This window comes from Aegilops tauschii, chromosome 7 (assembly GCF_002575655.3).
Source record: "Aegilops tauschii subsp. strangulata cultivar AL8/78 chromosome 7, Aet v6.0, whole genome shotgun sequence".
NCBI classification, from domain to species: Eukaryota; Viridiplantae; Streptophyta; class Magnoliopsida; order Poales; family Poaceae; genus Aegilops; species Aegilops tauschii.
In genome coordinates this window covers 363,102,286-363,116,088 of record NC_053041.3, presented here as the reverse complement: position 1 = coordinate 363,116,088, position 13,803 = coordinate 363,102,286, and positions in this window count along the sequence as shown.

Sequence of the window (13,803 nt, the reverse complement as noted above, 5' to 3'; positions counted from 1 at the left end):
CTGGATTTGGGCATTGGACCGAATTTTGCAGGAAAATGTTACTCAAACAAAGACACTAGAGTAGAAATCTTACCCACAAAACCGGGGGTGGGGGCCTTCTTGCAAGGCTGTGTAGGAATCCGAAGGGCTGGTCTTCGGCAAGGTCACAACACGTGTGAGCTCCTCCTTTTGATATCTTGACCATGATGTAATTTGGATTTTATATGGCTGCCCCTTATCAATGTGGTTTCAAATTATTCTGCTACTCCAAAAGGTTCTATTTGCAGGTATTGTAATGTTTGCTTGCACCTAGCTCCTAAACACACATGGATCCAGCATTTTATTTCTTTTGTTGTCTCGTGTATTTTCATATGATGGTATAGTTCGTCGTTGATCTGAATGCTTAAATGAAACTCATTCCGAGTGAGAACAGGGTATACTTTTTGTGATGCATGGCGGGTTGTCCTTTTAGCTTCTTAGTCATTGTGTATGGATGGTTTGGTTAATGCCAGTTTTAATCGTTGACATGATCTTGGAGGTTTGGTTCAATTAAAAATATCATGTCATGTTACCAACATAGATGCTATTTTCTTATAACTATCCCTTTCTTCCTCTCACAGTAGTGCTACTTCTTGAGCTTGCGTTGGTTTTTTCCTTGAAAAGGAAAGGGTGATGCAGCACAGTAGATATAAGTATTTCCCTCAGTTAAGAACCAAGGTATCAATCCAGTAGGAGAAACGCCCAAGTCCCCAATAGATGCACCTACACAAACAATCAAACACTTGCACCAAACACGATAAAGGGGTTGTCAATCCCTTCACGGTCACTTGCAAAGGTGAGATCTGATAGAGATAGATAAAACTAAATAAAAGATAAAAATATTTTTGGGTTTTTGGTTTATAGATCTGAAAATAAAAGATTGTAAAATAGTAGATCAAAAACAAATATGATGGAAAATAGACCCGGGGGCCATAGGATTCACTAGAGGCTTCTCTCATGAAGGCAAATAATACGGTGGGTGAACAAATTACTATCGAGCAATTGATAGAAAAGCGCAAAGTTATGACGATATCCAAGGCAATGATTATGCATATAGGCATCACGTCCGTGTCAAGTAGACCGACTCTTGCTTGCATCTACTACTATTACTCGACACTGATACGTCTCCAACGTATCTATAATTTATGAAGTATTCATGCTATTACATTATCCTTCTAGGATGTTTTATATGCATTTATATGCTATTTTATATGATTTTTGGGACTAACCTATTAACCTAGAGCTCAGTGCCAGTTTCTGTTTTTTCCTTGTTTTTGAGTTTCGCAGAAAAGGAAAACCAAACGGAGTCCAATTGACCTGAAAATTGACGGAGATTATTTTTGGACCAGAAGAAGCCCACGGAGCATCGGAGATGGATCAGAAGAGTCCTGAGGCACCCACGAGGGTGGGGGCGCGCCCCCTACCTCATGGCCGCCTCGGAGACCCCCTGACTTGTTCCCGACGCCAAAACCTCTTATATATACAGAAACCCCTAGAACATAACCTAGATCGGGAGTTCCGCCGCCGCAAACCTTTGTAGCCACCAAAAACCAATCTAGACCCGTTCCGGCACCCTGTCGGAGGGGGGATCCCTCACCGGTGGCCATCTTCATCATCCCGGCGCTCTCCATGATGAGGAGGGAGTAGTTCACCCTCGGGGCTGAGGGTATGTACCAGTAGCTATGTGTTTGATCTCTCTCTCTCGTGTTCTTGACTCGGTACGATCTTGATGTATCGCGAGCTTTGCTATTATGGTTGGACCTTATGATGTTTCTCCCCCTCTATTCTCTTGTAATGGATTGAGTTTTCCCTTCGAAGTTATCTTATCGGATTGAGTCTTTAAGGATTTGAGAACACTTAATGTATGTCTTGCATGTGCTTATCTGTGGTGACAATGGGATATTCACGTGATCTACTTGATGTATGTTTTGGTGATCAACTTGCGGGTTCCGTGACCTCGTGAACTTCTGCATAGGGGTTGGCACACGTTTTTGTCTTGACTCTCCGGTAGAAACTTTGGGGCACTCTTTGAAGTTCTTTGTGTTGGTTGAATAGATGAATCTGAGATTGTGTGATGCATATCGTATAATCATACCCACGGATACTTGAGGTGACATTGGAGTATCTAGGTGACATTAGGGTTTTGGTTGATTTGTGTCTGAAGGTGTTATTCTAGTACGAACTCTATGATAGATCGAACGGAAAGAATAGCTTCGTGTTATTTTACTACTGACTCTTGAATAGATCGATCAGAAAGGATAACTTTGAGGTGGTTTCGTACCCTACAAAAATCTCTTCGTTTGTTCTCCGCTATTAGTGACTTTGGAGTGACTCTTTGTTGCATGTTGAGGGATAGTTATATGATCCAATTATGTTATTATTGTTGAGAGAACTTGCACTAGTGAAAGTATGAACCCTAGGCCTTGTTTCCTAGCATTGCAATACCGTTTACGCTCACTTTTACCACTTGTTACCTTGCTGTTTTTATATTTTCAGATTACAAAAACCTATATCTATCATCCATGTTGCACCTGTATCACCATCTCTTCGCCGAACTAGTGCACCTATACAATTTACCATTGTATTGGGTGTGTTGGGGACACAAGAGACTCTTTGTTATTTGGTTGCAGGGTTGCTTGAGAGAGACCATCTTCAACCTACGCCTCCCACGGATTGATAAACCTTAGGTCATCCACTTGAGGGAAATTTGATACTGTCCTAAAAACCTCTGCACTTGGAGGCCCAACAATGTCTACAAGAAGAAGGTTGCGTAGTAGACATCAAGCTCTTTTCTGGCGTTGTTGCCGGGGAGGTGAGTGCTTGAAGGTATATCTTTAGATCTTGCAATCGAATCTTTTAGTTTCTTGTTTTATCACTAGTTTAGTTTATAAAAGAAAACTACAAAAAAATGGAATTGAGGATGCCTCATATGCTTCATCTTTTTAATGTCTTTCGTGGAAATAAGGATTCTGATAATTGTGCCAAAGTGTTAGAAGAGGAATGCATTAAAATGTTTGGCACTAAATCTTTGAATGATGAGCATGATTGCGATATTGTTAGTATGAACTCTTTGAATATCCATGATACTAATGACGATTGCACTAGTCATGATGAAAATGTATCTTATAAGCATGTCAACTTTTGTGGAATAGATGTCACGACCGGTTTTTCAATAAAATATTTATTGAGAAACCAATCCCTTTTACGGACCAGTAAAGAAGAATTCCTTCTCACTGGTAGACAATATCTTGGTCACAGAAGAAAAATACCAGGAGTACTGAATATAATACAAGGTTGAGCGGAGACTGCTCAACAATTTATTACATGAACGCCGATAAAACATAGCGGCGGATAGGGTGGCATAACTACTAACTCACGATAACAACGGTGGTAGAAATATCACCACGAAGTGGGTGATATGACTCCTGAAAACTACAGCTCTTCGAGCGTCGGAGTGAGGCTCGGGGAGACTTATTTCGGGTGGCGGAAGCGTTTATAAAACAAGTGACCAACATCCGGGATCGCACAGGACTGACTGGGACTCCTCTAGGCGTCGGACGCACTATCAAACTCTTCATCCAAGAGATCGCCTTCGTCAACATCTGGCCAAATCAACAAGCCAGATGAGTACTATGAAAGTACTCGCAAGACAGTTCGGACATAAGATATAACAAATGTAAACATGAAGCATATGAACAGATAAAACATAGAGATAATAATGCATGGGAAAATAACAAAGAAGTCGGGCGGTAGTCCTCCCGAAATCCCAAAAATATATACTGGGTGCCAAACGAGGGTCTGAATGACTCCTCGAGAGGAAACTGCAAGAATATTAATACCGGTGCCAAACAAGGGTCTGAATGACTCCTCGAGAGGAAACTGCAGGAATAATAATACCGGTGCCAAACGAGGGTCTGAATGACTCCTCGAGAGGAAACTGCAAGAATAAAAATGCCACAGTCGGGCGTCGGGGCGACACCACATAAAGGGCTTATAACAGAAAATAAAAGACAAACATGCCACAGTCGGACGTCTGAGCGACATCGCATAAAGGGCTTATATTGAAAGTAAAAGGCAAACATGCCACAGTCGGACGTCTGAGCGACATCACATAAAGGGCTTATATTGTAGCTCAATAATTTAGTAGCTCGAGAACATAAATTATTACGAGTACGAGACAAGTATAAGGTTAGTCCATCCGCAGGAATAACAATTAAACTGGGTTTACCACTTGAGCTTGTCCACCGGGTATAAATTTCCACGAGGATAGAAATGGATATACTGATCGTCCTACTTGATCATGGATATGATGACTTGGAAGGATTTGACTCTGCAGAGTTTGTACTTAACCACAGCCAACGGATTTCAGTAGTCACGGGGACTAGTTCCGTCTACGGTGTTTTGGAAGAAACACGTCTAACCAGTACACACCCATTCAACATTCCGAAGCCAGGGATCACCCTCGGCAACGTTCAAGAAAAACCTTGAGACGGGGAGGCTACAACCTCGCGTAGCATGGGATCAAATTTCTATACGCGCGCTCTAAGGGGGTGCCCCCCTCTCGGTCCCAACCGGAAACACCCATGCCCCCTGACCGGATGACTGGCTTTAATCCAGGGCCATGGAACCATCATCCCGGCCCCTCTGTTTGGTGTGTACACGGAAAGAGGTTACCAACTTACTAAACCGCATCCTGGCAAAAGAAACATGTGGCAGCACGGAAGGGAAAAGAACAATAACGTGACTCCGTCCACGTTAACGTCGGAATTAGTCGGATGACGCAAGGCTGGTATGCTACAACAGTACCACCTTGCTGCCCTTCATGTCACCACATGATTAGGCCATCTCTCACCAGAGATCATCGCAACTTTGGAACATGCGGGTAGTTGCCTCACAAGCAACGAGGTACTCACCGACACCCATATGCCACGCACCAACTCTCACGCAAACATGCAAAGCATTTATCATATCAATGGTTCAAACATGCTTGCCTGGTTCGGAGAAGTCGGAGTCTAGCTCGGCGAAGTTCGCGGCTCCGTCACCTCTTCCGGAACCTACGGCATAACGAAAACGGGCACTAACGTGAAAACCAACGCGTGCATAAAAACTTTTCCAAAAAATTTCCAAATAAATCTCATAAAAAACTAGACAAAATTTTAAGACTGTCAGAAAAAGAATCACTCAAAAATCACATTTTATTTAAAAGTTATACAGGTTTCTGTCCAGGGACTCATCTGTAATGAAACAGAAAAGTTCCAGGGGCTAAACTGAGAAAACAGAAAACGCTTCGGAAAGAAACGCGCCAGCTCAAAAGGGAAGACGTATTTAGCCCGAAGGCGCCAACAGAAAACGTTTCGAGGGGGAAAAGAATAGAGGCTGACAGGGGGTCCCACATGTCAGGTTTAAAAAAGCTTGCCGGCGCCCGAAGACTGCGGTGGTCGCCGGCGTCAAACCACGGCGAGACAGGGAGATCGGAGTGTACCAAGAGCTTCAGCGTGTCTTTCCGCGTCGGTGGGTGGTGGATTCGACCGACGGAGAGCACCACGTCGACGGCGACACTTTCTCCGGCGGACGGCGGCTCGGGTGATGGTGGAGAACTCCGGTGGGTGCTGCAAACTCTGAATTGAAGCGCGGGTCAGGAGAGTGGATGCATAGGGAAGCTACTGGCAAGAGATGGGAGGCAGAGGTGCACGCACGGGAGCGAATCGAGCTGGATCCCGTGGCGGGTCGCGGCGGCCGGAGTTGAGGAAGGAGACCTCCTCGGAGCTCTTCCAGTGGCTAGGCAGGGTCTTGGTGGAGTGCAGAGGTGGTGTGGGCTCGAGTTGAAGCTCGGGGCCTCTATTTATAGGCGGATCGAGGGGATGGCCGTGAACGGAGAATCTCCGGCGAGCAATTACGGCGAGGCAGTGGATTGGCAGGGGGTTTAGGTGGCCAGGCAGCATCAGTGAGGTGTATTGGTGCCGTTCCCCCGCTAATCCCGGTCGGTCTTGGCGTAACGGCGTCGGTCCACGGTGGGGTGGCCGCACGGGCACGACGGCGGCAGAGAGCGCGCTCCGCGCCCAGCGGTTCATGACGAGGGTGGCAGCGCGCACTGGGGAGTGGGTGGCCACGCGGCGGCCTCCGGTGGCTTGGGCGGCGCTGGGTGGCGCCGTCTCCGCTGCGCCTCTCTCTGGCAGCCGCAAAGCCGCCGCTGGCGTCGGTCACGGGGCGGCGCACCTCCTCCAGCACGTCGTCGACGCCCGCAAACATCCAGGCGCTCGTGCGGTGCAGGAACAAGGGGGAGGGGACGGGGAGCAAGGCGCCAACGCGGCACTGTCGAGATCGACAACATGTTCTGAAGAAAACGACAGTAGATCACTGAACTGAATTTCTGAATCTCTGAACTTGACATTGACAAAGCACTACAGGTGTTCGACAGAATGATTTGGTGTGAAGAAAATTTTTCCTGGGGCTGGGACTTGGTGAGGTGACCTCTCAATGTACCCAGAGGCTGCCTGATTTTTCTCAGAATTTTTGGAGAGGGATTTGAATGAATTTCATCAAATTTGACAAATCTGGTCCAAACTTGCAGCAAGTATAGTTTGAAAAATTTAAACTGGAGACCAGTGGATCTTCATGGATCTTGGTTGAGGGTTCAAAGGACTAGGAAGGGGAATTGGTTTGGGGGCAAAAATCAAAGCAGAAAGAGTAGTTCCTTTGTAAATCTCCAAGGGCTAGAATAGAAGACAGAAATTGTTTTGATAAGATTTAAATGGAAAATAATCATATGGGGAGGTCCAACTTGCTGGATTTGATGCAAATCATGATCCAAAGATGAGGGAAGGTTTAGGAGGGTGGATTTGCACTAAGGCCATGGCAAGAGGGATTTGTTGAAAGTGGTAAAGGATTATTCCAAAAGCCATAGAGTATTTTCAAAGAAATCTTCAAAAGACATTTTTCTCAAGTGAAAAGCATTTTGGTTTGAGTCCAAATAAAAAGCAAAAACCTCCAAGACCAAAAACAAGTCTTGGGTGAATCCAAATAAAACTCTTGCCATAAAAAGAATATTTTGAAAGGGAGGGTTCTTTTGAAGAAAAATCCTCCCTCAAGTCAAATAATTTTTTTTTTGAAAAAATCCAAATAAAATTTTGGGTGTCACAACACCTACCCCCTTAGGAAAAATCTCGTCCTCGAGATTTCAGCTGATCCTCGAATAGATATGGATATTCTGCCTGGAGAAAATCTTCCCTTTCCCACGTAGCTTCATCCTCAGTGTGGTTGCTCCACTGAACTCTGAAAAACTTTGTCGTTTTCTGACGGGTCCTCCGTTCAGACACTTCCAGTATCTTTACTGGCCGCTCTCTGTAGGTGAGATCTGGTGGTACATCAATGCTCTCGTGAGATACATGCTTCTCCGGGTTACTTACACATTTTCTCAATTGTGAGACGTGGAATACGTCATGTACGTCTGACAGTTCCTTGGGTAGGTCTAGCTGGTAGGCTACCGTGCCTCTTCGTGCAATTATACAGAATGGTCCAATAATTCTTGGGGCTAGCTTCCCCTTAATTTTGAACCGTTGCAGGCCCCTCATAGGAGACACTCGTAGGTATACGGAATCACCGGGTTCAAGGCTGACCTCATGATGTTTTTGATCGTAGTAGCTCTTTTGTCGGCTCTGCGCTGTCTTGAGTCTGTCCCTGATCTGCTTAACTTTCTCCTCGGCCTCTTTAAGCATGTCTGGGCCGAAGATACGACTGTCGCCTGTTTCTGACCAATTCAGTGGGGTACGACACCTCCGCCCGTACAATGCTTCAAAGGGTGCCATTTGCAAGCTGGCTTGGTAACTGTTGTTGTAAGCAAACTCAGCATATGGCAAACTCTCTTCCCAACTGGATCCATAGGTAAGCACACAGGCTCTCAGCATATCCTCTAGGATTTGGTTCACATGTTCCGTTTGCCCATCAGTCTGAGGGTGGTATGCTGTACTGAAAGCTAGTTGCGTGCCCAGAGCTTGTTGTAAGTGATCCCAAAATTTAGAGACAAATTGAGTGCCTCGGTCGGATATTATAGTTTTTGGGACTCCATGCAGACAGACTATACGAGAGAGATAAAGCTTGGCCAGTCTTTGTGTGGAGTAGGTAGTCTTTACGAGAATGAAATGGGCTACCTTGGTTAGTCGGTCTGTGATGACCCATATGGTGTCATTTCCGCGTTGTGATCGAGGTAATCTGACAATGAAGTCCATTCCTATTTCATCCCATTTCCACTCCGGTATCCTGTTTGGCTGGAGTAGCCCTGCTGGCTTTTGATGCTCGGCCTTGATGCGCTGACATGAATCACAACAAGCAATAAATGTGGCTATATCTCTTTTCATACCGTGCCACCAAAATCTTTCCTGAATGTCCTTGTACATCTTGGTTCCTCCAGGGTGGATCGAGTATGGAGCGGTGTGGCTTTCGGTTAAGATTTGTTGCTTGAGTTCCTCAATGTTAGGTACGCAAAGTCTGTCTCCATACCATAATATTCCTTCACTGTCTGTGACGAACTCTGAAGCCTTACCAAGGTTCATTTTCTTCTTTATACCTTCGATGCTGGGATGTCCCTGTTGAGCCTTCTTAATCTGTTCCACTAGGGTGGGTTGTATCTCCAGATTTGATACGGTGCCCTCAGAGCCTAACACCATGTTGAGCCTAGCGAACTCTTGCTGAAACTCAGGCCTCAAGTTTTGCGGATCGTCATTGTCCGGGCTGGGGTTTCGACTAAGGGCATCGGCCACTACATTTGCTTTTCCTGGATGGTAGTGAATGCCAACATCATAGTCCTTGACCAATTCCAACCAGCGTCGCTGGCGTAAATTTAGCTCTGGCTGTGTGAAAATATATTTGAGGCTCTTATGGTCCGTATATATTTCACAGCGATTTCCCAACAGAAAGTGCCTCCACTCCTTGAGTGCATGTATGACTGCTGCTAGCTCCAAGTCGTGTGTTGGGTAATTTTCCTCATGTTTTCGCAGCTGCCTGGAGGCATACGCGACAACTTTGCCATCCTGCATTAGCACACACCCGAGACCCTTTCGGGACGCGTCACAATACACTTCAAAACTCTTGTGTATGTCTGGCACAGTTAAGACCGGTGCGGTTGTCAGCTTCTTCTTGAGTTCTTGGAAGCTTTTCTCGCATGCTTCCGTCCATACAAATTTCTTGTCTTTCTTGAGCAACTGTGTTATTGGTTTTGCCACAGTGGAGAATCCTTCAATAAATCTTCTGTAATATCCGGCCATTCCTAGGAAACTCCGCACATCTGTTACGTTGGCGGGTGGCTTCCAGTCAAGTATGGCTTTGACTTTTTCTGGGTCTACGGCCACGCCTTCTTGGTTTAATATGTGGCCTAGGAAACCAACTTGTCTTAGCCAAAATTCACACTTGCTAAATTTGGCATACAACTGATGTTTCCTCAATTCTCCCAAAATGATTCTGAGATGCTCAACATGCTCTTCTGGTGTCCTCGAGTATACCAGAATATCGTCGATGAACACCACAACAAATTTGTCCATGAATTTCATGAACACTTTGTTCATGAGGTGGACGAAATATGCGGGGGCGTTTGTCAGACCAAAAGGCATCACTGCGAACGCATATAAACCATATCTGGACGTGAATGCTGTCTTGGGGATATCTTCTGTCCGTACTTTCAATTGGTGATATCCCGATCTCAAATCAATTTTTGAGAACACCTTGGCTTGTGCGAGCTGGTCAAACAAATCATTTATCCGTGGCATCGGATATTTGTTTTTGATGGTGACCATATTGAGAGCTCGATAGTCTATACACAATCTCAGTGTCCCATCCTTCTTCTTGGCGAATAAGACTGGCGATCCCCATGGTGAGGAGCTGGCTCGAATAAAGCCTTTGTCCAATAATTCCTTTATCTGCTTCTTCAACTCCACCAATTCTGAGGGTGCCATTCTATAAGGTTTCTTATAGATGGGCGTGGTGCCAGGTGCTAGTTCGATGCTGAACTCTATCTCTCGGTCTGGTGGCATGCCTGGTAGTTCTTCAGGAAACATGTCAGGAAACTCGCATACCACTGGAACTTTTCTCAGTTCTGAGATGTCCACTTTGTTCAGTTTTGGTTGCCGTGACCGTGGCCTTTCTTGAGCTGTAACCTTTATTGTTTTGCCATGATGGTGAGTGAGAATCACGGTCCGATTGAAACAGTCGATGAATCCTTTGTTGGTGGTCAACCAGTCCATCCCTAAAATGACATCCAATCCTTTATTCTCCAACACGATGAGATTTTCTTGGAACTGTAGTCCTTCGAACTCAATGAGCACTCCTTGGCAGTAATGCTGAGCGATTTGCTTACTTCCGGGGGACTTGATGATCATAGATTTTTCCAAGGGGAGTATCGGAAAACCATGTTGCAAAACAAAACTCTTCGAAACGAACGAATGGGAAGCTCCAGAATCAAACAAAACCGTGGCAGGTACTGTGTTGACAGGGAACGTACCGAGCACGATGTCTGGGGCATTCCGCGCTTCTTCCCTGGTCACGTGGTTCAGGTGACCCTTCCTGTGGTTGTTGCTGGGGTTGAAATTGTTGCGCTTGGGGGCTGGATTGTTCCCACCATTGTTTGGCTTGGGGGCCGCGTTCCTCGGCTTTGGGCATTGTTTAGCATAATGCCCTTCTTCACCGCAAGCATAGCAGGTGACCCCTGGACGGTACGTGAACTCTTTGTCCCTGGCATGAAACTGTCTGACGGGCCTTGGATCAGTAGTCGTGGATCTCCTTGCTTCTGTCCTTGGAACCTCAGTCTTGCTTCGGTTGTTGCGAGCAAGAGTCGTCTTGTCCCTCTTTCGCTTACGGATATCTTCCAGACTACGGCGCTCATTCTCCAATGTAATGGCCTTGTCAACCAGAGTTTTAAAATCCGGGAAGGTGTGTACAATCAGTTGGCATCTTAGTGCTGGTGCCAGGCCGTCCAGGAATTTTTCCATCTTCTTGTTCTCTGTCATGTGCTCGTCGTAGGCATAACGAGATAGTTGGGTAAACTGACCATTGTATTCTGTCACTAACATGCCTCTCTGCTTCAGGTCATCAAATTCTCTCTTCTTGATTTTTATGATGCTCCTGGGGATGTGTGCCCCACGGAAGCCTTCCTTGAACTCCTCCCAGGTGATGTTGTGTTCACTGGGGTGCATGTGTAGGAAGTTTTCCCACCATGCTGCAGCTGCTCCAGTAAGGTAGTGTGGTGCATAAAGCACCTTCTCATGATCTGAACACTGAGCAATAATCAGTTTCCTTTCAATGTCACGGAGCCAATCATCGGCTTCTAGCGGCCTATCGGTGTGAGCAAACGTTGAAGGGCGAGTTTTCTGTAACTCAGATAACTTGGAATGAGGCTGATAGGGTTCACGGTGGTTTCCCATATTGATGAAGTGATTCATCATCTCTTGGTGCTGTTGCTGGCTTTGTTCGAAGAGACGGCATACTTGAGACAGGGCTGCTTCGCTGTCCTGCTGACTGAACTGACCCTGAGTGAAATTGTTGCTAGTCTGTGTCCCATAAATTTCTTCTGGCTGATTGGGCATGGAGCGAGTCCACGGGCGAGACATTTTTCCAGTCTGGTGTATTATTTTGCAAAACCCATGAGAAGAACTGTGTGGCACAAGGAAAATCTTGCAAACGCAACAATTTAAAAGACCTCAAGGTTTTCAAGAAAACATAAACGATTTTGCACGGAGAAGAGACTGCTTAACACAAATCTTACACGCGAAAACAAACACATGATACAGCACTCAGGATGTGCGTACACAATCCTGACATGTTATTTAGACTAGCATACTCCTCCGGAAGGCAGCGAACACACTAATACAAACTAGCGTACAGCAAAAACACATCATACAAGCAGACATAACGCGCGGCTACTCGGCGCTCTCAGTCGGAGATGGTGACGATGTCCTTTCCCTTGCCGAGGGCAAGACTCAGCGGTGCAGGAGAATCAACCTCCACCTCCTCTCTAGCTGGCTCCTGGCGCGTAGCACTGCGCTGCGGTGACGGTGCGGGGGCGACAGGCGGCAGAGCGGGTGCGGCAGGCGGTGCAGCTCTGACTGGAATAGGAGCGATGACTCGGTCGAACTCCTCAGTGGTAGGCAGACGGCGAGCAGTGGCCAAAATGGCCGGTGCATAAGAGGCTGAAGACGAGACGAATGTCAGAGGCGGTGCCGTGTGGAGAAGCTCCTTCCTGCTGGCATGACCGCCCCGGACTAAGTCCATGCGGGCAGCCACAAGATCGTCTACGAGGTTATCGAAAGATTCCTCCAGAGCTTTGAGATACTCCACAACCATCTCGATGGCTTCATCTCGCTCTCCCCGATGGCAGGCGAATGCATAGTGACAAGTGTATGGCACATGGCATGGGAGATAGCGGTAGCGATGAGTCTTCATCATCGGAAGGATATCCCGAAGGCGAGCTATCGCCTCACGGGCAGCCATCTGCATGGCATGCCTCTCCGTAGGCATGGCCCTTCCCACAAAACAGAAGTGGCGGGATGCAGAACGTCCTCCCTTGAATTGCACCACGGCCTGGTGCATAGACACGTCGTCGCTGAGCTTGTGCTGATAAAGCGTGAACTCCGGACGAGTCGCTGGCCCGATCGCGAGCTTGGTGATGGAGACGAGGAGTTTGATAAACCCCTCAGGCACGTTCGTGAACACTCGAGTCTCGCAGTTGCTGCCAGCCATCTACAAAAGTAGGCAAAAATTCTGAGTAGTCATGTCATAAATTTATGATGACCAACAGAAAATAGCTACATTTGCAAAAATGCTGAAAAAGCACAAACGACGCTAATAACCGATTAGCGATCGCACCTAGTGGCTTCCTACAATCAGCCTGGCTCTGATACCAAGCTTGTCATGACCGGTTTTTCAATAAAATATTTATTGAGAAACCAATCCCTTTTATGGACCAGTAAAGAAGAATTCCTTCTCACTGGTAGACAATATCTTGGTCACAGAAGAAAAATACCAGGAGTACTGAATATAATACAAGGTTGAGCGGAGACTGCTCAACAATTTATTACATGAACGCCGATAAAACATAGCGGCGGATAGGGTGGCATAACTACTAACTCACGATAACAACGATGGTAGAAATATCACCACGAAGTGGGTGATATAACTCCTGAAAACTACAGCTCTTCGAGCGTCGGAGTGAGGCTCGGGGAGACTTATTTCGGGTGGCGGAAGCGTTTATAAAACAAGTGACCAACATCCGGGATCGCACAGGACTGACTGGGACTCCTCTAGGCGTCGGACGCACTATCAAACTCTTCATCCAAGAGATCGCCTTCGTCAACATCTGGCCAAATCAACAAGCCAGATGAGTACTATGAAAGTACTCGCAAGACAGTTCGGACATAAGATATAACAAATGTAAACATGAAGCATATGAACAGATAACAAGTGCGTTCAGACATAGAGATAATAATGCATGGGAAAATAACAGAGAAATCGGGCGGTAGTCCTCCCAAAATCCCAAAAATATATACTGGGTGCCAAACGAGGGTCTGAATGACTCCTCGAGAGGAAACTGCAAGAATATTAATACTGGTGCCAAACGAGGGTCTGAATGACTCCTCGAGAGGAAACTGCAGGAATAATAATACTGGTGCCAAACGAGGGTCTGAATGACTCCTCGAGAGGAAACTGCAAGAATAAAAATGCCACAGTCGGGCGTCGGGGCGACACCACATAAAGGGCTTATAACAGAAAATAAAAGACAAACATGCCACAGTCGGACGTCTG